The sequence below is a fragment of the Pantherophis guttatus genome, chromosome 2, assembly GCF_059756535.1.
Source record: "Pantherophis guttatus breed Tessera chromosome 2, ASM5975653v1, whole genome shotgun sequence".
In the NCBI taxonomy this organism is placed as follows: domain Eukaryota; kingdom Metazoa; phylum Chordata; class Lepidosauria; order Squamata; family Colubridae; genus Pantherophis; species Pantherophis guttatus.
The window spans coordinates 125,589,757-125,613,619 of record NC_142064.1 but is presented as its reverse complement, the minus strand read 5'-3'; the positions used below and the strand labels follow the sequence as shown (position 1 = coordinate 125,613,619).

Here is a 23,863-nt window from a genome sequence, read left to right as displayed (position 1 = left end):
CACCAGGCCACCAAGCTGCAAAGGTTGGGGAACACTGCTGTAGAGGATCTACTTTGCTGAATTAAGGCAAGAAAAGAGAAACACAGAAAGGAAAACACATTCTCTGCCTCTCACTTTACAGAATATCATGCTGGCAAATCTTACGCACTACTTTAACATACTTATCTCCGAGGAGGGGATTAGTGATATACCTGTTTCAATGGGAAAAAAAATAGGTTGATGTTTGTCACTTAACCCAAAACTATTTTAAATTATTTTTCTAAATTCAATGAATCAGTACCATTACTTTGGAGTTAAGAGCGATGTCAGATAACCTTCAGGGAATCACAGCTGCAATACAACTGTTCAACATTTAACCTCTTCATCCAGCCAGGGAACATGGGAGTAGTGAATGTATCTAATGCTTATGGGGTGATGCCCAAACGGTCCCAATTCCTTCTTGATGAACCTGATGAGACCCTGCATTATTTTCAACCATATATTTGTATTCTTTGCAATAAAGCAGAAGGAAGTTTAGATGGTGGTGAAATGATGGTATCACTAGAAAAGTTAGTTTCCTTTTTGAGGACCTTTGGAGGGTAACACCTTTTAAGATTTCTAAATATGTGCATAATTTTGCAAGTATAAAAGACTTGCTTCATGTCTCAATCAATGTGAATAGATTGTTTTTCATAATTAGGATCCCAGTTTGAGGTAGTCCTCAACTTATGGCCACAATTGAGTCCAAAATTTCTGTTGCTAAATGAGACAGTTGTTAAGTGAGTTTTGCCCCATTTGCCCCAATACAAATACAGGGGTCAAATTTTTATGACCTTTCTTGCCACAGTTGTTAAGTGAATCACTACAGTTATTAAGTCATTAACAGGGTTGTTAAGTGAATCTGGCTTCCCCTTTGACTTGTCAGAAAGTCACAGCAGGTGATCACATGACCCCAGGACACTGCAACCCTCATACATATGAACCAGTTGCCAACCATCTCAATTTTGATCACTTGACCATCCTGCAACTGTCAGAAGCATCAAAAAGAGTTAAAATTGCATTTTTCAGTACTGTTGTAACTTCCAATGGTCATTAAATGAACTATTATAAGTTGAGGACTATCGGTACATTGAACTCTTCAGGAGTCACCAAAAAGGACCTTGGAATCCTCAAAGTGGCCATAGGTTTTCCATACGAGTCTCCGTACAAGGAGAGCAAAACTTCAAAGAGATTCTAAAACTGTGTCACCCATTGTCAAAAATACTTGCTCAGATAAATTACTCCTATGATGTGCAAAAAATAACATCAGACTAATACCTCATAATATTTCTATTATAGAAGTCCACCTTATTTTACTGTTCTTTTCCAGAATTTTCCTATACAGAGAGTGGGTAAAGGAGCCCTTTCTTCTCTATTTTTCCAATCAAGGCAAATCAATAGAATTATTTCTACATAAAGATAGTTGTATTATGTTTCCATTATACTTTACCCTTTAAAACAGGGGTGTCAAACTCAATTTCATTGAGAGCTGCATCAGGGCTGTGGTTGACCTTGGGGGGCTGAGTGGGCGTGGCCGACTGAGTAGGCGTGGCCGACTGGGTAGGCGTGGCCGACTAGGTGGGCGTGGATAGTTTGACACCACTTCCCAAACTGCTGGCATGTTTCCTCTTCACATTGGGTAGACTGGGCCAAAGCGATGTGGGCTGGTCCCTTACATTTTCCAGGATGGTCCCATGAGCCAGATCCTACCACATCATGTGCCGGATGCAGCCCCTGGGCCTTGTGTTTGACACCCCTGCTTTAAAATATCATAATTCACCTAACAATCTAACAGTTCAGTTTAGAGCCCCCCTCTGTGGATTATATGCATTTAAAAGGACCCGCCTACAGTCATGAAACATGTAAGGAAAGAGAGGAAGCTATGAGCTGATTGTGGAGAAAGTAACTATGGGACCGAAAATGCTCTAGACCAGTGGTTCTCCAGGACTTGAAGAAATTTTATGATTTAACTCTTGAGTTAAGAGTTTTCGGACCATGGCCATAGTTAATGGCCACAAAAGGTATTTAAAGGGGTTCTGTGGTGAGGATAACATTGAGAACCACTGCGCTAGAGGATATCTTTGATTAATTGAGGCAAGAAAAGGGGAACACAAAGGGATAAAGCTCTAAAACAGTATCAGAAATACACCCTCTGCATTTCACCTCACAGAAGATTGTGCACGTAGATAAGACATTGTACTCTGACATACTTACGGTTAGGTAATAATAGTTGAAGCAGACCTGTTCAAGGGGGAAAAAATAGAGAGGTTGCTTCAAGTGATCAAGGTGTACTGACCCTGCCAGATAATTATAGAGATGATGCTTGTCACCCTTACCCAGGACTATTTCAGACTGTAATACCAAATTCAAGGAATCAATAACATTATTATTTTTTTTGAAAAAAGTGATGTCATTCTTCAGTGTATCACAGCTGATATGCAACTGTTCAACTGTTTCATCTGTCCACCCTTCTTACAACGCAAGGAAATAGGATTAATTAATGAACAGAAAAGTGTCTAACATTGATGGATGAAGTGATGCCCAAACTGAGCCTTTTCTTTCTTGATGAATCTGAGGGGCTAAAAAGGGAAACTAGCAGTATTTTGAACAAGATATTAATATGCTTTGCAATAATGCAGAAGGAACTTTAGATGGTGGTAAAATTAGGGAATCAAGAGTGGTTCCTATCACAGTAGTATATGGAACTCATTAGCAACACAGTAACTTTTAATAATATTAATATAGTGATGGTGTTTGTTTCAATTTGTTTAATTGAATCTGTTCATTTTTATCTTTTTTGTCCTTTTTTGGTATATTTGTGTTTGTCATTTCTTTTTACTTGGGTGTCTGTGTGTAATGATAGTCAGGAATGGATATGCTATTGAACTCCAGGTCCCATCATCTAGAAGTCACCACTGACTATGTTGGCAGAGACTGTTGGGGCTGCCCTTGAGAAGCTTCTGCAGTGCCTATCTCTGCTACAGATGCTGTGTTAGGGCACTGGGGAATCAAGGACCCATTGAGGACCTGAAATACAGCAATGAGTGCATGAAGGGAATGGATGAAGGGAATGGATGATAGATTGGGATTCCTTTAAATTCTCTTATCCTACACCCCTTGCTGGTCTTTCGTGAAGAATATCCACAATAATGTATGGGATAAAATACTAACCAGGTTCTTCACCACTTTCTTGTGCTAGACAGGAAAATAAAGCAAGCAACAATCTTTATTACATAAGTAAATGGCTCAAAAACTTTTATTAGAGAATCCCATCATATTTCATTGTTTTCTGTAAGAATTCTCCTGTGCCTGTGCCACCCATTCCACCCTGGAAGCCTTCAGAGAAGTTAGCCCATCCCAGGAAGGCTTAAAAGAGAATTGTCATACATTTATGATTTGGTTATGACTGGCTGCCCACTCACTCCCAGGACCTTCCTCGTCCTCTCGTCAGAAGCAGAGGGAATAGCAATGGGACTCTCTTACCTGTGGATGGCAAGGGAAAGGCAATTGCTGCCAGCACAAGGAGGACCCAGACCTTCATGATCCGTGGAATTCAGATCTACACACCTTTAGATTGTCAGCTGAAGGAAATCACAAAGTGCCATGGAGTAGTTGTACAGAGAGCTGTCTTTTTAAAGGATGAAGCACAAATGAAAAGAAGGAACAGAACCAATGTGATGGATGAACCAAAAAGGATTAGCAAGCACATACCAATCTTTCTGAGATTACGTCAGGTCAACAGAAAAAAAGATCTTGTTTCTTTCTTTATTATTTATTAGTTTGTTTTATGCTGATCATCTTTCCTGTTAAAGTGATTCTGAGCAGCTTGCAAATTATAAAAGAAGTACAAAGTAATTAAAACATTAAAACAACACAAATTATATCTATAAAATTGGCAAAAATTGGCTAGGCAAAGGGAATCACTTGCAGGACAAAGAGGAAACAGTTCTTCATGGTTTATGAAGTTGTGGCAAATCTACACACCATTAACTCCTCATAACACATTGAGGGAAATAACAAAATGTCACAAAGAATTTGTCCAGTGACCCTTTTTTTAAATATAATGGATGAAGCACCAATCCAAAGAATGAGCAATGCAGCTGTGACGAATAAAGCTATAAAAAGATTATGAAGCAGATATCAACATTTCTGACAAAATATTAGATGTTTGGGATGCAGACTGTGGACTGTGAAGATGTTAGAAATTGCAGAAATGGCCAAGTTGGCTTCTTTGATTAAGTTTCTTTTCTTCCCCTTTCTATCATTTTCAAGACTTTTTCTTTATCTTTCTATATATGAATTGATTGTCAGGGATGTTTATAACTCCTGTAAAGGTTAAAAGTCATTTCTTAAGCATCTCCCGACCCCCACACACCCCACTTTCTATAAGTAAGTTTTGGATGAAATAGGACTAAGTACTGCTTCTCAACTACTTATTGCATTGCAGAGTTGATTATACTTGTATGTATATACTATATATATCCAATCATTGTATTCTGATCTAGGGGGAGATCACAACATATGTATTTAAACCTTGAATTATGAACATGGGTATTCATTAAAATAAGAGATAATTTATGATTCTTAAATCACTGGAAGTCCCCCAATCATCTCCCCCATCACATTTCACCTCATTCTCAGGTTCTTATGACTAGTATCAAATGACCACTTTGCAATGAGGTCATTCATGGTGGGTGGGTGGCCAGAGGTTTTAGAGCCCCAGGAGATATGCATCTAGCAAAGGGGCCAGTGGTGGGATTCAGCTGGTTCAGGCTGGATCGGGCGAACCAGTAGTTAAATTGCTGGCTGCCCCCGCCCCTTCTAGGAGTTCCCACGTGCCCCATTTTGGCTCCCAGGTAAGTACAGGGAGGCCTCTTAGGCCCAAAATTGGGCATGGGGGGCAGGGCACCCTGCACGGCCTGTTTTCGCTCCCAAGACGCTTTAGGGAGGCCTCCTAGGCCCAAAAAGAGGTGTGGGGATATGCGGCGCACCCTCCCGCGGCCCTTTTTTGCTCGCAGAAGGGTGCAGGAGATCTATCACACTCCCTGGCCACGCCCACCATGGCCACACCCACCCATCCTGTCATTAGGGTAGAGAACCGGTTGTTAAATTATTTGAATCCCACCACTGAAAGGGGCTTTGTTCCTTCTGTAATCCTCAAGAACGGTGAAATGATCCCTTACGCCTACACTTACCAACATGGTGAAATAGGAAGATGTAGCAGAATTCAGAGTTTAGCTGTTACCAGGGTTTCTACTGGTAATTCTGTATTCTAACAACATTTGACTTAATGTAGTCATGTGATTCTTATATTACATAGATGCATGCATATTTTATATCTCTTCCTACTGGAAGAAGACAAGCATATTTTGAGATTGAGATTTTGAATTCTCAAACATTCCCCCATGCTCTGCAAAATAATAAAAAACAGCTAGTTGATACATGGGCTTCCATTCTTATCTGAGGAGTGAAGATGAATGAAATTAGCATTCTTTTGAATTCTGCAGTTTTTATTTGTCCCCAGCAGTGAATCCAGAGCCCTTGTCTTAACATATGAATTTACGATTATGGTCTTTTCACAGACTGAATATTTCCACCTTTGCTAAGTACCTTGCTTCCTGTTTCATTCAGTTACTTTTAACCTATAGGAGGTTAGATATTTTATAAAATATTTGATTTAGCTTAAGTTCATTTTCTAAGATTCTTTGAGATAGTTTGATTTGAAGGGATTGATTTTGCTAAAGTTTTTTTGGTTTTAGCCCTTGCGGTTGGCAGCCTGCATGATGGGATACAGAACAAGGAGTCCTACTTTATCCTGGAAACTCACATCTTGAACTTAGACTGCTTGTGCTTGAGGCCAATTTGGATTAATCTTTGCTTCCAGTTTCTTCCCTGTTCTTCAAAGGCCACTTCAGGTTGGGCTCTGAGCTCTCTTCATCTTGCTGAGAACAGAACCGGAATGTGACTTTTTGGCTCGAATCCTTCTCCCTGCCTGTTTTGCCTCAAGGTTTTCGCCTCTGGGTTATTAGCCACAAACTTTTCTCCTTGGCTGACCCTCCCCTAGTCTTTCACCCCGGCATAATGGCCAATTCTTTTGTCATTTTGTCATTTTTGTCATTTTGCTATTTTTTGCAACTCTTCCCCTTGGAAAAAATAAAAAAAACCGGGAGTGCTTCCCTTTGAACTGGGGGAATGGATGGGGTGGGAACGGGGTGTTTTTACAATTTCCTTTTCTTTCTTTCTAAATCTTGAATGGGATGTTTGCCAACATCTCACCCCTTTTTGGGGGGTGGGAATCAATGCCGTAAATTATTCATTGTCATTAGTTATTGATTTGGATACCTGGCCTGAAAAGGGTTCTTCCTTCTCTCTCAAAAAAAAAAAAAAAAAAAAAAAAAGCCAGAGGTGGAAGTCCCCCCCTCCTTCTCCCTCCTTCTCTCTCCCATTTCACCAAGGCTGTTCCTTCCTTCCTTCCCCCCTAGCTGATTTGTTGGGCCCTAACTGTCCCAGGTGTCGAAAAACCTAGGACAAAACCTCCTTCTGTGTATGGGCTGTGGTGAAGCGTCTGGGAGGGAGTGGCCGTGGCCATTGTGCTGGGGTGAAAGATTAGGGGAGGGCCAGCCAAGGAGAAAGGTTTGTGGCTAATAACCCAGAGGTGAAAACCTCAAGGCGAAACAGGCAAGGTGAAGGGTTCAATCCAAAAAGTCATAGACCCAAACAGAATATTCTGTGAAAGTTCATAGGACCAGCCCCTACCTTTTGGCCATGGGATTTAGAGCAAGCTGATAGAAAGTCAGAGGAGGGGACACCACAACCTTTTTAAGAGTTGGTGGGACCATTCTTTTTTTCAAGGAAGTGTTAACAACTGCCTAGACCCGTGATGGAGACCCTATGGCACACGTGCCACAGGTGGCATGCGGAGCCATATCGGTTGGCACGTGAGCTCAGCTCTGGCCCGCATGTGGGTGCTGGCCAGCTGATTTTCAGGCCTTCTGGGCCCACCGGATGTTGAGAAACAGACGGTTTCTGGCCTCTGGGGGTGAGGAAGGCCCATTTTTCACTCTTCCCAGGCTCCAGAGCCTTTCTAGGAGCCTGGGGAGGGCGAAAATGGCCTCCACCCCACCCCCGGAGGCCATCCGGAGGCCGGAAACAGCCCATTTTCTGACTTCTAGAAGAGAATAAGAGAATTATCACAGTCTTCTCATGCTTAGAGGTCATTTAGTCCAAGCCCCTGTGCAGCATAGAACTCTCTAAGCATCTCTGACTGAAGCATTGTTTCATTTACTTTAACCTTTCAACAGTTTTCTTCCTTTCAAAAGAGACATTATATCTAACCATTGGAAGACTCTGCCCAGATTCTATGGTGGAGGTGAAATGGCAAAGGCCTTACAAGGCACCCTTGGCAAGAAGAGTTTCAGTGGTATCCCAGAATGCCTTGTTTTATTCCTCCTCACCTCATACATTTGTTTTTCTGGACCTGCAGCCATTATTCACAAACTGATCCTTGCTCATTTCATCGTGAAAGCTTAATAGGTATTTTTTAAAACTTATGACAAGAGGACTGATATTTATTCAGGTGGAAATAATAGAAATAATCCTCAAAGTAAACACTTCTGTTTGACTTTAGAGACCAAATAAGCAGCTTTTCTTAGTTTGCTAACCACAGAAATCGCTGGTAACCTGGATGCTGTCACTTGGGGGACATGACTTGATCAGGATTCTTTTCTTTGATTCAGTGTTACCCTTGAGTTATTCAGCTCCGGCTCCTTTCACATTTCTCTTTTGACTTTGCCCATGGTCAGAATCTGAGTTGGAGCATGAAGAATCAGCTCCTCCTGAGCCTGTGGAACATTAGCCTTAGGAAGGACAAAGTAAGGCTGATCAATGACAAACACCACCTGAGCAGCTGGAGCTGACAGAGAAGGATGACATAAGGCCTCCAATCTCCACACAAGACCAGTAGAAGGAAGAGAAGAACTGAGAAGTTCTCTTTGGATATTTGCATTCTGGTTGCAAAAGTTGGCTGCAGACTGTATAAGAGACTTAGTTACCTCTGTTCTCTGTCTTGGAAACAAGATTTGGCTGATGTGTGACCCAGTGTATTAATTTCACTCTTGAACCTTAAACCCTCTGACTGGCTGACACTCTTGATGTAACTCTTGAATCCTGGTCCAAATCTGAACATGTGAATATGAAACTGTTTGCAAACATGATTGCTGAAGCCACTGGCCATAAAAACACATGAGGACACACTCTTGATGTTGTTTCTTTCCTCTCAGGGAACTCATAATCCCAAACAGACAACTTGCTGATGCTATGAGAGAGGAGAAGTAATAGCATTTCATCTCTCTTATTCCCACAGAGCAGGCATGAAGGTGGATGCATGATCATAGTTGTTAGATTGACTTCTTGATTTTCTTCAGCAATGCTGTAGAAGTCATTTCTGTTACTTCATCTCTGATAGGCTCTTGGTAAACCAACCAACCAAGAGATGTCATGTAGGAACAATTTCATCAAGGGCTTAGTTCACCTCACAAGCCCAACAGTGCTGCACAGATTCCCCCCCACCACCACCACATCATGCCAGGAAATATGCTGGAGGACATCCAAATCGATGAGTTGCCTTGGTCAGATCAATCAATCACATCTGCATCAGGACAGCTGTTAACATTTCATGGAATAGGGATATCAGGCAAAGATTTCTACAGATTTCCTTCCCCAACCCACAATCATCAGTATTGTTGTATGACAACCCAGTTCATTTCATCTTTACTCTACTTTTTATACTACTTCTTAGCATGTACCTTAAGAAAAGATAAACATCAATCTTAGCTCATCTTCCATTTACAAAAAGTTGTGATCTCCTGCATAATTTTCTGTAATACTATTTTCTTGGATTCTTATTAACAAATCTTTATTATTCTTTCCCATGCCATTCATATTTTCAGACATTTCCTACTATAATCTAGCTCCAATTCATGGACGTTTGAGATTAAAGATAAATTTCTCGTTTCTATTCTGGCACAGAAATATCCCCAACGCATCTCCCACAGTAAGAAATGTCTAATTAAAAGAATAAGCTCCCCCCCGCCCCCAATTTCTTATCTGTCACAAAAACTTTTGGTAAAATAATAAAAGTCTGATTAGGAAAATGACCTTTTGTCGCCCCCCCCCCCCAACAATTCCTTAGGTAATCCAGAAGTTCCTCATCAGAAGTGGTGAAAATTAAATTCTACCTTTAACATTTAATATACATCATTATCAAGACGACACTTTTGACAGCTATAACCATTGTGCAAACCAACAATCCAGCTTCCCAAGATGCTGTTTTTTCAGTTATCAATCTCCATCTCTGACATATATAGTGTTCCCACAGATGAGAATAAAATAAATATGAAGAACTATAAAATATGAAAACAAGTGTTAATTAACCAAGTTCAGATGGAAGCACGGGGACAAAGAAGATTTTGAAATGTAACTTTGAAGAGATAAAAACCCAATTGAAAATTGGTTTTTGAACAAACTATCTGGAAACTTTAAACAATTAGATATGGTCAAAGGATTGGAAAGAAATAAAGAGATCCTTTCTTTTTTAAATTGCAAGAAAAACAAAAAGAATGGATAATAAACTTTAAAAAGAGGGAAAAAGTGATGTATAAATAAAAGGGGAAAAAAGAAAAAAAGAAGTGAGAATAGCTACTTTAATTTGGACTGGACTTTAAATATGATGTGATATTTTTAAACTGAAAAAGAAAAAGAGAAGCTAAGTAAGATTGTGATGTAATTGCAACAAAATGGATACTTGTTAAGCAATTGGAAATTGTGGATTATAGAGGAAAAGGCAAAGCATATATTGCAGACCAAGCAGAGGCTTTCAGTTAAGAGTGTGTGAGCTTGTCAGTGGATTCTGAATCCACGGAAGGGACTCCTTGTCTTGGTTTCAAAAGCTCCATCCCACAGATGAGCTGGTGAATCTCTAGAGAGAAACCCTTTCAAACCTTTGAAAATGCCATCAAGGTCAGGTGAGAAAACTGAACAACCCAACTAGGTTGTTCAAGATATTCAGAAAATGACTGGCTCATCTTATCCAAAGGGCTTTGAACTAAAGCTGAGCGGGGGAGGGGGACAATTTTCATGACCTATAGAACCTAATTCCAAGCCAAAACCACTAGATAACCAATCAAAGAAGGAGGAAGGGAGTAAAGAGAAAAAAGAAATTTAAAAAAACCTGAATGAAATAGAGAGTGATGAAAAGGATGGAAATCCAAGTTACAAAGTAAGAGATATAAGGAATATGCCCAAGACCAATAAAGGTCTCAAATGCCTATACACCAATACTCAAAGTTTAGGGAACAAACAGGGTCAACTTGAAGTACAAATACATGAAGGCAGATATAATATAGTTGCCATGACTGGAATGTATTGATAGAAGGATACAGACTATTCAAAAGAAACAGACCTAAGAAAAGAGGAGGTGGAGTTGCATTATATATAAAAGATCACTACATCTCCACAGAAATAGATAAAAACAGGGATGAAAACCTCCTAGAATCCACATGGGTCACTATAAAAAGGAAAACAAATGATATTGCTATCGGCGTATGCTACAGGCCACCCAACCAAGCAGAAGAAATAGATGAACCCTTTGGAAATCAGTTATGTAGGAAACATGCCACAGAGGTAATGGGAGAGTTTAACTCCCTTGATATCAACTGGGAGACAAACTCTGCAGCAAGTGGGAGATCAAACAGATTCCTAACATACTTAGCTGACAACTTTGTCATCCAAAAGGTACAGGAAGGAACCAGAGGAAAAACTATTCTGGACCTAATTCTTACTAATAGAGAAGAAGTGATAGAGGGAGTTGAAGTTGTTGCAACCTTGGGTGAGAGTGACCACGTCATACTGGAATTCAATCTAATGCAAACACAAACAATAGAATATAATCCAACCAGTGTCTTAAACTTTAAAAGTGCTGATTTTAAGAAGCTCAGAGAGAGCCTAAGCAAAATTTCATGGATAAAAATTCTAAAGTGGAAAACCACTCAAAAAACATGGGAAAAACTGAAAAATATAATCATAAAAGCCCAATCCAACACAATACCACTGTAAAAAAAACCTCAAAAAATACAAAAAGAAACCAGCATGACTGCACAAACATCTCTCTGATAAACTGAAAGATAAAAAGGATAAGTACAAAACAGGGAAAGATGGACACATAAGTAAAACAGAATATCAGCAGATGACAAAGTGACTCTTATTTCAACAGACAGATAACAGGAAAAATACCAAGTGGACAGTCGGTCCATTAAATAGCAAAGATAGCAAAGAAATAACAGGGAGTAGAGAGAAAGTAGAGCTGCTTAGCTTATTCTTTGCATCAGTCTTCACGCAAAAAGGAACTGTAGCTCAACCAACCAAAATAGAACTGCAAAAGACAGTCTATCAATAAAAACTAAAATAAGCAAGAAAATGGTAAGATAACACCTATTTGACCTTGATAAATATAAACCACAGGGACCTGATGGATTATATCCCAGAATGCTGAAGGAGCTCATAGATGTTATCTCAGAACCATTGTACTGTATATCTTCAAAAAATCTTGGAGCTACCAGAGGATTGGAAAAGAGCTGAGGTGCTTCCCATCTTGAAGAAAGGAAAAAAACAGACTCAGGAAATTACAGACCAATCAGCCTAACATCAATAATACCTGGGAAAATACTGGAAAAATAATTGAAAAACAGATCTGTGAACATCTAGAAACATATAAAGTTATAACTAGAAACCAGGATGGGTTTGTTAAAACAGATCATGCCAAACCAAACTTATTTCATTCTTTGACAAAGTGAATAAATTAGTAGACCAGCAAAATGTTGTGGACATAATACATTTAGACTTCAGCAAGGTATTTGCCAAAGTAGAGCACCACCTACTTTTTGGTAAACTAGAAAAATGTGGGATAGACAGCAGCATCACCAGATGGATTTGTAACTGGCTGACAAAGCAGTAGTCCTTAATGGTACTACATCTACATGGAGGGAAGTAAGCAGTGGGGTACCACAAGGATCTGTCTTAGGCCCAGTACTCTTCAATATCTTCATAAATGACTTAGATGAGCGAATGGAAGGGGAACCCATCAAATGACACTAAGCTGGATTTGAACAATGGGCCCTATCCAACAAAATGAAATTTAATGTGGAGAAAAGCAAGGTTTTACACTTGGGCAGGGAAAACCAAAGATACAAGTACAGATTAAGTGAAGCCTGGCTCAAAAACAATAACTGTGAGATGGACCTTGGAATCTTAGTGGATGATTATTTAAAATGACTCAGCAGTATGCAGAAACAGCCAAAAAACCCTAATACAATTCTTGGTTGTATAAAGCACCTGAAGTAGGACAAAAAACAATGGATGGAATCACAGAATTAAATAAACAGCTAAATTAGGCATGGCAGTTTGGTAACATAGTATAAAGTGAAAAAACCCTTCTGTTTCTTCCTTCTGCAGTAATCATTTACCCTGGAGATTCTGCCTTTACACCTGTGCTTTGAAGGCAGAGTTATGAATGTTGTGAACACTTTATAAAATAAAGGATGAGGTGCAACAGTGACAATAATGGAGAGGTCTAGGAATGGTTAGAATCACTTTCTGGAGTGTCCACTGGAGCCAAGGGAAACCCTGCAGAAACTGAACTGACCAACAAGGGCCAATAGGAGAAGGTTTCAGGCTATTCAGGCTGGCTCCAAGGGATTATAACTGCTTCTTTGAGCGAGGGTGCCTTTCCTGCCGCCTTGAAAGAGGCGGTAGTGAGGCCCCTCCTCAAGAAGCCTTCCCTGGACCCGGCTGAATTAGCCAACTATCGTCCAGTCTCCAACCTTCGTTTTGTGGCGAAGGTTGTTGAGAGCGTGGTGGCACGACAACTTCCCCGACACCTGGATGAAGCTATCTATCTGGACCCGTGCCAGTCGGGCTTCAGGCAGGGGCACAGCACAGAAACGGCATTGGTCGCGTTGGTGGATGATCTCTGGAGGGCTCGGGACAGGGGTTGTTCCTCTGTCCTAGTCCTATTAGATCTCTCAGCGGCTTTTGATACCATCGACCATGGTATCATGCTGCGGCGGTTGAGGGGGTTAGGAATAGGGGGCACCGTTCTGCGGTGGTTCTCCTCCTTCCTCTCCGACCGCTCGCAGTTTGTGTTGGCAGGGGGACAGAGGTCGACCTCGAGGCATCTCGCATGGGGAGTGCCGTAAGGGTCGGTCCTCTCGCCCCTCCTGTTCAACATTTATGTGAAGCCGCTGGGTGAGATCATCCGTGGTTTTGGGGTGAAGTGTCATCTGTACGCTGACGACACTCAGCTGTACATCTCCACCCCAGACCACCCCAACGATGCCCTTGATGTGATGTCTCACTGCCTGGAGGCCGTGCGGGTCTGGATGGGGAGGAACAGGCTCAGACTCAACCCTTCCAAGACCGAGTGGTTGTGGCTCCCGGCGTCCCGATATAGTCAGCAGGTGCCATCGCTGACTATTGGGGGTGAATCTTTGCCCCCCACAGAGAGGGCTCGCAATCTGGGTGTCCTCCTGGACGCACGGCTGTCTTTAGAAGAACATATGACGGCCGTGGCCAGGGGGGCCTTTTATCAGGTCCGCCTGATTCGCCAGTTGCAGCCCTTTCTGGATCGGGACGCCCTGCGCACAGTCACTCACGCCCTTGTCACCTCCCGGTTGGACTATTGGAATGCTCTCTACATGGGGCTCCCCTTGAAGAGCACTCGGAGGCTCCAACTGGTCCAGAATGCGGCCGCGCGGGTGGTTATGGGTGCAACCCGTTGCACCCACGTGACACCCCTCCTGCGCGAGCTGCACTGGCTCCCAGTGGTCTTCCGGGTGCGATTCAAGGTGTTGGTTACCACCTTTAAAGCGCTCCATGGCATAGGACCCGGGTACCTTCGAGACCGTCTTCTGCCACCAATAGCCTCCCACAGGCCAGTCCGCTCCCACAGAGAGGGTCTCCTCAGGGTGCCATCGGCCAAGTCATGTCGGCTGGCGACACCCAGGGGGAGGGCCTTCTCTGTGGGAGCCCCAGCCCTGTGGAATGAACTGCCCCCAGAAATTCGTAAGATTTCTGACCTCCGGGTATTTCGCTGCGCACTCAAGACCCTATTGTTCCGCCAGGCTGGGTTAGCAACATGATTTTTAATTGGATGTTTTAAATTTTTGGGGTTTTAAATTAAGCCAAATTATTTAATTCTTTTAAATTGTTTTTAAATTGATGTTTATTCTGTTTTTAAATAGGCTGTACACCGCCCTGAGTCCTTCGGGAGAAGGGCGGTATAGAAATAAAATTATTATTATTATTATTATTATTATTATTATTATTATTATTATTATTATTATTATTATTATTATTATTATTCTAAATTCTGTGTTCACACCTGGACCTTCCCTGCCAATAAAAAAAAAATGGGATAGCAAGGTTTGACAGAATGGCTGTCCTAATAGTGAATATGGAAGAACTGAGCATTTCAATGAGACCTACACATACACGCACATTTATTTCAGAACAATAAAGGAATTGGCCAGCAAATTTATATTACAAAATTATAACCTAATAAAAGACAACTTAAAACTATACATAGTGTTTTAATGAGGTAGCGTGTGACATAAATCACTGTGGGCTTTGGATTCATTTTTCATAAACCCAGAACTAATTCAGCTGTAGCTTCTTTCAGGTTTTAAGAGTTGCAACAGAAAATTTCGCTGCGTTATATGTACCCTTCAACTGTTACCAATAAAGTCTCCAAAGTTATCATAGAGAAACTTTTTGATGTTCCTTTCACTTGAAGGTAAAAGGCCATTTTAAAAAATGGATCAAACAAGAAGCAGTGGGAGCCAATATCATTTCTAAATCCATCAGAGTAATCAATGACTCTTTTGAAGCCCTTTTCCTTCTTTTTTTCTCGTCTTCTTTTATTGAGTATTGTTCTTAAGTAGGATGGAACGAGAGCGCCTGCAGGTCTTGTTTGTGCCAATTTCCTCCTTCTTTCTCTGTGTGACTATACACAGACAAAATTCAGTTTGTTCTAGATCCTTTTGTTATGTTACAGCCAAATGATTGTATTAATAAATGCTAACTCTCTGACAGGCAAAGAAATGTACTCATAGGTAATAAATCCTCTTGGGATACATAGAGCCAATTCACTGGAAGTTATATCATTCATTTCAGCTACAACATGTTGCTCTCTGTATGGCCTTGAACAGTCTATTACCTGACAAATGCCATTCAGGGTGAAATTATACCTAGCATCATTTCAATCCCCCCACCCCCAATAAATCAAAGATAACTCACTGTTTAGATCCAGCCCTTCAAGATTCCATGAGCATTCAGAAACTTTACCAAACGTCAGCAAGTTTTCATTTCCCCCAAACACACTCTCATAATATAAAAACATGTCAGGTGTAGCTGAAGATGATCTTCCCAGAGCCTTTGGTTTCCTGATCTTCAGATGTGACTAAATTTTTGTCTTGGCTCTTAACCTTAGGCACCTGTTTCAGATGATGACCCAAACATGCCTAGCTGATTCATAAGAACAAGAAGCGTCAATTAGATTTTGATTAGTACTAATCTCCTCGTCCGGCTGACATGATTTGCAAGAAATCTATACATTTGTAAATTTGCTGTTTATAAAATTGCTGATTATACAAATAAAATGTCTAAACCTTAGTGTTAAAAGGGATGCATCAAGGTGAAAAATGCTTGCTTAAATACAATATATTCCTTTTATTGGGACAGTTCTTTGACAATTGTTTTAGGTTCTGAAAAAATGATAAAGGCGTATTGAAGGTAAGAACAGGACGTAAGAGAAGTTTGCAGGAATTCAATTTCAACCACAAAACTTAAGAAAACTACATAATTTGGGAATTTATTTATTTATTAGATTTTTATCCCACCTTGATTACTTCATAAGTAAACTCAATGCAGCAAAGATACCCAATCCTCCTTCTTCCTCTTATTTTCCCCACAATAAAAATTCTGGGAGGAGAGTTGGGTTGTGAAAGAGTAAGTGGTTACCCAGCTGAAAGTTACCCAGCTGGATTTCATGGCTAAGGTGGAACTCACATTCTCATGGTTTCTGGGCTAACACTAGTTCTCATAGTTAATAAAAAACTTAAATTATGGATAAATGTTGCATCATGTAAAATATTTGCAGATAAATGGGAGGATGACTTTTGCAATATCTTTAAAAGGAAATCTGCTGTAAGATCTGAAGTGATTCTTTCTTCTAGAACGCAGAACATAGAATAACCATAGAACAGTTGAAATGGACCCTGGAGGTCTTCTAGTCCAACCCTCTGCTCAGGTATATCATTCCAGACCAATGATTGTCGAACCTCTTCTTGAAAAATTCCAGTGAAGGAGCACCCAGAACTCTCTTCACATGACAGCCATTTATTACCCCCTTTGGAGTCTACTAGTCTTCCTCCTCCAAATTCAAATGTGGATCCTGCTACCAGAAGCTGTGAAATCATCCAGGTGGAAGTTACGCCAAAGAACACAGATAACCTCTTACAATTTTAGGACTTTGTTTCAGGGTTTGCATAGCTAACCTGAATTAATACTAAGATCTTTGCTTCCTTCTCAGAATAGTATAAGAAACTGTGGCTTCTCACAGCCCCATCTGTGTCCAGATATGAACAGCACAGATTATTTAATGAGTTTATGGATTCCAGAAGATAAAAAACAAAGCTATACTTAATAAACTATCAGACCAATCTATTAAACAATATGAACCCTAGTGGCACACAAGGAGATCAAATAAACTTTTGATATTCAATAGCAACAATTAACTGTAACAAAGCGATCTTGATCTATATTGGTCAATAACCTAGACCAGTGATGGCTAACCTTTTTGCAATCGCGTGCCAGGAGGGGGGGGGGCGGGGGAGGGTCACAGCCTCTCTAGGAGTCTGTAGGAGCCTCTCTAGGAGTCTCTGGAGGCTGGGGACAGGAAAAAACGTCACTTCCTGTCCCACCGGGAGTGGGGAAATGGGCCCTTTCAGCCTCCATAGGGCCTCCAAGGGAGTGGGAAAGGCTGTTTTCGCCGTTCCCAGATACACAGAGAGGATCTGGAGCCAGGTAAGAAAGAAAAACGGGCCTTCCCCACCCCCCCAGGCCCTCCAGAGGCAGGAAACAGCCTGTTTCCCTACTTCTGGTGGGCCCAGAAGGCCCGAAAATCAGCTGGCCGGCGCGCGCATGCACCCCAGAGCTGAGCTGGCGTGCTCACTAATATGGCTCCGCATGCCACCTCTGGCACGCATGCCATAGGTTCCCCTAGACTGACTACTGAAAAAAGAGGATGGATGTGTGTAAATTATGCTTAAGAGAATGAAGGATGGGGGTGTCTCAGAAGCTGAATTTGTGGGGGAAATTTAAATGAAAGGACGAAATCTCTTAACTTGTGGATCGGTTAGGAAGAAAAGAGGAAAAAAAGAGGCATCTGGGTCCATTGCCCAATACTTGGTGGAAACTGTTTAAGCTTCTTTGAACAGAAAAATGAGAATAAAGAGAGAAAGGTTCATTGCTCCACCAAGTAAGAATCCCGGTCCTCTTCTGGATAAAGTGAATTGGCTTTTATTTGATCTTACTTGAGCACAGTGAGAAGAAAGGAAGTCAGTTCCCTCACTTGAAAGTGTCTTCTCTGAGTTTTCATAATGATAAGCTGAAGTACAACCTTCGTTTCGGAGGAAGACTGCCTTTACCCAAAATATGGGAGAACTGCCCAACAATTCCCCTTTTTGCTGGGATATAGATATGTTTGAGTGACACCTAAGCAATCTCCCACCATTTTTTGTAATCATCTACAGGACAACCATACTGGGATAGCAATAGCACTAGCAATAGGACTTAGACTTATATACTGCTTCATAGTGCTTTTACAGCCCTCTCTAAGCGGTTTACACAGTCAGCGTATTGCCCCCCAAAATCTGGGTCCTCATTTTACCCACCAGATAAAGATTAGAAGGACAAACCAGAGAGTTACTAAAGAGGATTCAAAGAATACTGTACCATGTCCGGCTTGGTAGACTTCTCCAAGAGAACATGGTATTTGCACTTCTGCTTAACTGCCAGAGAATGTTCCTAACGCAAATATTTTTTTGCTTAATCTGCCACTCTGTTCCTCAGATCAGCAAGGAACCATGGCAATGGACAGGGTGGAAGAAAATCTTAGGTCACACATGCTAGGAAAGACTTTAATTCCTTTAATTCTTTTAAATAATATTTTGTTAAGGTTTCCAGCTTTTCTAAGGTGATTCAACTCATGAGTAATTAATTGTGAGTGGAGAAAAAAAATCTTGTAACAATATTGTGACCTTGAAAAGGTTAAGGTGCATTACTCTCCTCAAGGCTTTGTCTATGCTATACTACCTATTCAGTTAAGTGGAAAGGGTTTAATAGCTTCTGCCCAATAAAATACCTTAAGAAATGGATTCATTCAAATGAAGCAAAGGGCTGCTGTGAGTATGTTTTATTGTTGAAATTAATGCATTTATTTAAAAAAAGAGATCCAAGGTAGGGAAAGTCTTTGAAACATGACATTTTGGATACAGAGTTGTTTTGCAAATGTGTGGAAATATACCTTTGTTCAAAATGGAAAACTTTGGTCTCCTCACCGTTATTTCTAGTGAAAATAGAAAAATAACACCCAAGGCAACAACATAAAGCAGATTTTCTGCATCCAGTTCAAAATCAACCCAGCAAAGTAGCCAATTGACAAATTTTAATTTCTTGGATGACAGGTAGTTTTGGTTCCTGAGTAAAACAGTGTCATTCAAACATCTGGAAATCATTCTGAGTGTATTGTTTGATTATTGTAAAGTTTCTATTCCTATTCCTCTCCAGTGATTATTTGAAAGTCTCTGATAGGAAAACTTTTAAAGAACGAGAGAATAGGACTGACTCTGTGATACCCGGGAGTTAGAAGGAAGAGAAGAATCTCTCCCTATAGAATTAAATAGGAGAAAAGTGAAATCTGGGCCAGGGTCAGCCCTAGAGGCGGCTGTTTAGGAAGGGATGGGATAGAAAGGAAGAGTGAAGTAGTGGATGGAAGAGCGAGCCTTTGCATAGAGGGTGTTGCAGTATAAGGGTAATAAAATCAGAGGTGAACTCTGCTAATAGATGAATAATATGAATGGGTTTACTTTAAAGTAGCTCACCCAAGCCATTCCGGTCTCTAAGGGTTTTCTGCAAGGTTGCCTCTTAGTCCCTCCAGATTTTCCATATTGTAAAGTCAGGGGTTCTTCATTTAAATGACTTTTCTTCCTTTCCACCAAAACTTTCAAAGAAGCCTAGATCAATATTATTTTAAGCCCATCGCTCCCCTTATGCAGAGAGGAAAGTTATTCATAAATGATTCTGAAATGGAAGTTTAATTTAATGGCAAGTATAGATATCCAGGGCCTCTATTTCAATCGGAAGAGGATACTCCAGCAGAAAAATGGTTGAGTTATTTAAATATAGGATCTTTCATGTCTACTTCCTTCTTCTGAACCTTAATAGCAATATGTGAATAATATATGGATTTTTGTGACAAAGGAACTCACAGTCTTTTAATCTTGAAGATACATTTATTTTATTATATTATATTTATTAATATTAATCTCTTGTCAGAGCGTTCATTGAGTGCATTTCGCACACTTCATTATGGCTCTATGACTCTCAGTTAGATACTGGATTTATCTATCCGAGGTTGTGAGGTTTGGCCCTGGCAAACACTGACTGGAGGAGGCTGATCTATCATTCAAGATCAAGAAGGAAGCCCACCAGGTATTGTGGAGTACTGAAAGCATGACACTGGTTGTCGAATGGCAGCAGGAGAGTTTTCCAGCCAAATTGGTTCTCAATGCCTCTGGATGGAGGTCTTTTCTGCTGAGTGATTGGGACTGTCCACCTAAAATGGCTCTTCCTCTTAAAACTCAATCATACACATTTTTTTGTTGTGCAATTCATCTTCATCTTCTACAACTCAGCTGCAAATTATCTCATTCTAAACTTAATTCATTGAGCCCTATGGCAATGGAGGAGTTGCAAAGCAACATGTGGAGATGACCATTGGTAGCTCTAGTCATAAACCTGCAAAGGGCTTTCCAAAGTTGCAAATTCAGCATTTTAATTATAGTAAGGGCATGGCAAATCCACTGGCATTATCCAGTTGTTTAGTTCCATGTAATAGATATAATTCAAAAGAATATTAACTTCTAAAAATTCTAGCTTTTGTTGTGTAGTCACATTTGCATAGTATATTAATCTCTCCCAAAACTTAATAAGTATAGGACATTGTAAAAACATGTATTTTAAAGAAGCATTGTCCTTCTACAACTCCAACAACAAGCTGACCTAGACAATTTATTTTCATACATGCATCACGGAGTCCGATAGATTTTAAGTGTTCCTTTTAGTTGTATAAATTGAGTTGTATAAGAAAAGGTGAGAATCATTGCTTTAGTCCACTCAACTCTTTACTATTCTATATCAAATTGATTTATTGATAACAACTATCTATAAAAATTAATAGTAATTCCTTTTTGTTTTAAAAGACATAAACAGTTCTTCTAGTACATCAGCTGTCCCAGAACCTTAAAGTGCCACCAGTCCATACAAAGTTGTTAACAAATGTTATAGCTATAAATATTGCCACTAACTTTCATTTGACAGATGATATTTGTCTCTGCATAGTGTGTGTGTGGGGGGGAGGGGAGATGGAAAGATTCTGCCCCCTTGACTGACAGTTATGGAATATATAAGTTTAGAAAAGTGGGATTCTGGAAGCCTTTCTAGTTTCTTTTTGTGTCCAACAATGCAGACGAATTCTATCAATGAGGGAATGTAGCCCAGCCTCTTCCCCCAGATCAGCAGAAGAGATACCTAAGGAGATACCTAGCATCTTCCTTCTGAAGATATTTTGGACTTCTTCCAATTGGAAAAGAATCCCACCCCATCCATAATTTTCAACGTTTGGGCTAGTTTGATAGCTCAATTGGGCTGCTATTAAGAGCTGTGTGCTCAAAAGTGGACATCATGGTGGGCAAAATCAGAGGAGCTTCTGAGTGTTTTCAGAGTTGGTAGTAGTGAGAGGAATAATATATGATAAAACATTTAGAACAATGGTGATAGTCTGAAGTTTGTAACTAATTACAGAACTTGGTAATCAATCTGGAAGCAAGGGGCGCTGACCTCTGTCTAAATCAACCTGTGCACATCTAGTATATATTCAAGGAGCAATTCAATCGAATGTTCCTGCAATTATATTTAGCATCTGGCATATTTAGCACATGCACATGTTTTAGTCAAGCCTGATTCCCAATATGTTATTTTAAATGTCTATCCCTAACAAATTTGGGGGGAAATTTTTGAGAAATACTAATTTTGGTGCATGTTATCTTCAGAATATTCTGAATTTGCAGATCATTTCTGAGCGGAGACAAGTTTTAGGACAAATGTTAGCAATGCATTGAAATAACAGCATTCTTTCTGAAAAGGACTCAATTGAGAAATGCCTTTGACATACTTAAGGGTAGATCTTTATTGTGGGAGTTCCCATTGGATATGCAGAGTAAAGTAGATTATTTTCAGAGATTTTGTAGGCTATACATACTTACAGTTTTACTGATAGAATCATGTGTATTTTATTTCTTAATTTCTTTTGTGTAGAAATTGAATGAAGTGTTCTTCATCTGTATTGGTAACTGAGAATCCATTCACTCGGGGAGCGGGGTAATAAATCTCGTCTGAGGTAACTGTGATAGAGAGGGAGAGGGAGAGAGTGAGTTGTGATCGGTATCTATACTTCTTGCTGAACAATAACTCCCCTCCCCCAGTTAGCAAAAGTCATGGTGGGAAGGAGGGTTTCTGAATGCCAAGCTTCTCACCCCATTGCTTTTTTTGACCAGCAATCTAAAGTTCAGTTATGAAGCTCAGGGGTCAGGCCTGTTGTCTATTTGTTCTTTCCCCAGTAAGTTGAGGACTCTTTTCTTTCTCAGATCTGCCAGACGACCTGGCCAGGGTGCGATGTATAACCGTGGCATTTGAGACAAGGAGCCACACAGTGGGTTCCTTAATGTGAGTGTATTTTCCACCTCAAAATTGGGAGAATCTGCTTCAAGAATCACCCTGTTGACTTTTCAACCCAGTGATGGGGAGTGGGGAAAAGCCTGCTGCGAGAGTCATCCCTGGGACTGCAGGATCTCATTCCTGCTTTATTGAACTAATTAATGATGCTTTCAAGGGAAAAAATAGGCAGGGAGATTTTTGACGTAGAAACATTCCAACTGATTCCTGTTGTATTAAAAAAGGCCCTTTTCCTAAAATCTCTCTCTCTTTTCTTTTTTTCGTCACAGAAAATATGACCCTGGGAATAGATGTCATAGCTTAAGGTACTTACATGACAGAATGTGAATAAATCTAACTGGTTGAAAGAAGAAAAAATGAATTGTCAGAGACCACAGCTACATTTACTACTCATTTCCTACTGTTTAAAGTTTTTCTCACAACGTTGAAAAATAGTTACATTCCAAATAATTACAATATCACATTGTTTTGTGTATGACCAGCAGAAAGTAAAAGTTAAGAGAATGTAAGATTAATGCACAACCCAAATGAAGATGTTGAATAATTTTTAAGATTGTGGCTGTAGACTTTACAGATGGAGCAGTAAGTGTTATAAATGAAACCCAACTGTGTGTCATGCTCTCTAAAGGTTTCGCAGAAGAGACCTGTTGGTCTCTAAAGGCTGATGCCTCTGTGAAAGAAGCAGGCAGGAGTGGAAATTGTGCTCATCTACCTTCCCTGTCAGCAAAGACACATTTCATAGTGAGGAACAGCAGTTTTCCGCGAATGACACTTACCGATTATCAATTCAATGGGAGATAGATCCTTTTCATCTAGGGCAAAAAGAAAAAAAAAATAGAGAATATGGATGTCAATCCCATTTAAAGCTACTCAAGTTATGTTCCCCAATTAAGCAAATGAGTAACCTCATTCCTATGTTGAAGGGATGAGAATTCTCTCACCTTGAGATTACCAATATAACCTATATTCAATTCACAGAATGAGCTGACACTAACTTTAATATTATTCCTCTTCACCTTCTCTCCAGACTATTAAGTGGAGGACATTTAAAGGTCCTGCTGCCACATATATAATTAGGGGACATGTGAGAGGAGAACCAGGATGCGTCTGCTACTCTTCAGTGAAGTGAAGACCCTCTTTTCGGTCAATGGAACTTGAAGAGTTGAGCTGTGCTTGGAATAGCATGTGTGTCTACTTTCTGTTAAACCTGATGCATTTCTGAGACTCTGACCAAGAAAAAAGATAGATCTTTAGATGAGAGATCAGGAAGTCAGGAAGTCCAGGCTTTAAGGTCCAAATATTCTTTTTTTTTTTTATTGAAAAAGTTTTATTGGTGAAACAAACACAGTTTCCCCACAACCCTCCCACCCAACCCCCCTCCCCCTCCCCGACTTCCCAGAGCAGAACACAAGGTATTTCTATTAACTTTTAACAATAAACTAAATTGCTTAACCAACCATTAAACTAACACCCCCTAAAAAAATAATTCTTAACCCCCCATAGATAAAATCCTACTTCTTAAACATAATCCTTCTAATATCACTTATCTAGCACTTATACAGTTTTTTAAAAAAAATCATTCATAAGCTATTTGATATTTTTTTAGTCTGATACTTATTTTGAATGTAATCAATCCATCTTCTCCAGTCCTGTATATACCTTTCTTGTGTGTGATCCTTCAAATATGCTGAAATTTTAGCCATTTCAGCTAAATTAGTTA

At 40.2% G+C, this 23,863-nt stretch overlaps 1 long non-coding RNA gene across 2 annotated transcripts in view; it reads right to left on the bottom strand.

Moving 5' to 3' along the window:
- Positions 1 to 23,863, bottom strand: part of LOC148115312 (uncharacterized) — a 220,588-nt gene that overhangs the window by 141,407 nt on the left and 55,318 nt on the right. Inside the window, exons 1-3 of one of the 2 annotated variants that reach the window (XR_015732383.1) lie at positions 3,190 to 3,244; positions 2,233 to 2,259; positions 162 to 191 (exon numbers count right to left, since the gene is read on the bottom strand). This is a non-coding gene — a long non-coding RNA (uncharacterized LOC148115312). Of the gene's footprint in view, positions 1 to 161; positions 192 to 2,232; positions 2,260 to 3,189; positions 3,245 to 23,863 lie in introns of those variants that run through there. The other variant, XR_015732381.1, reaches the window with a different exon arrangement.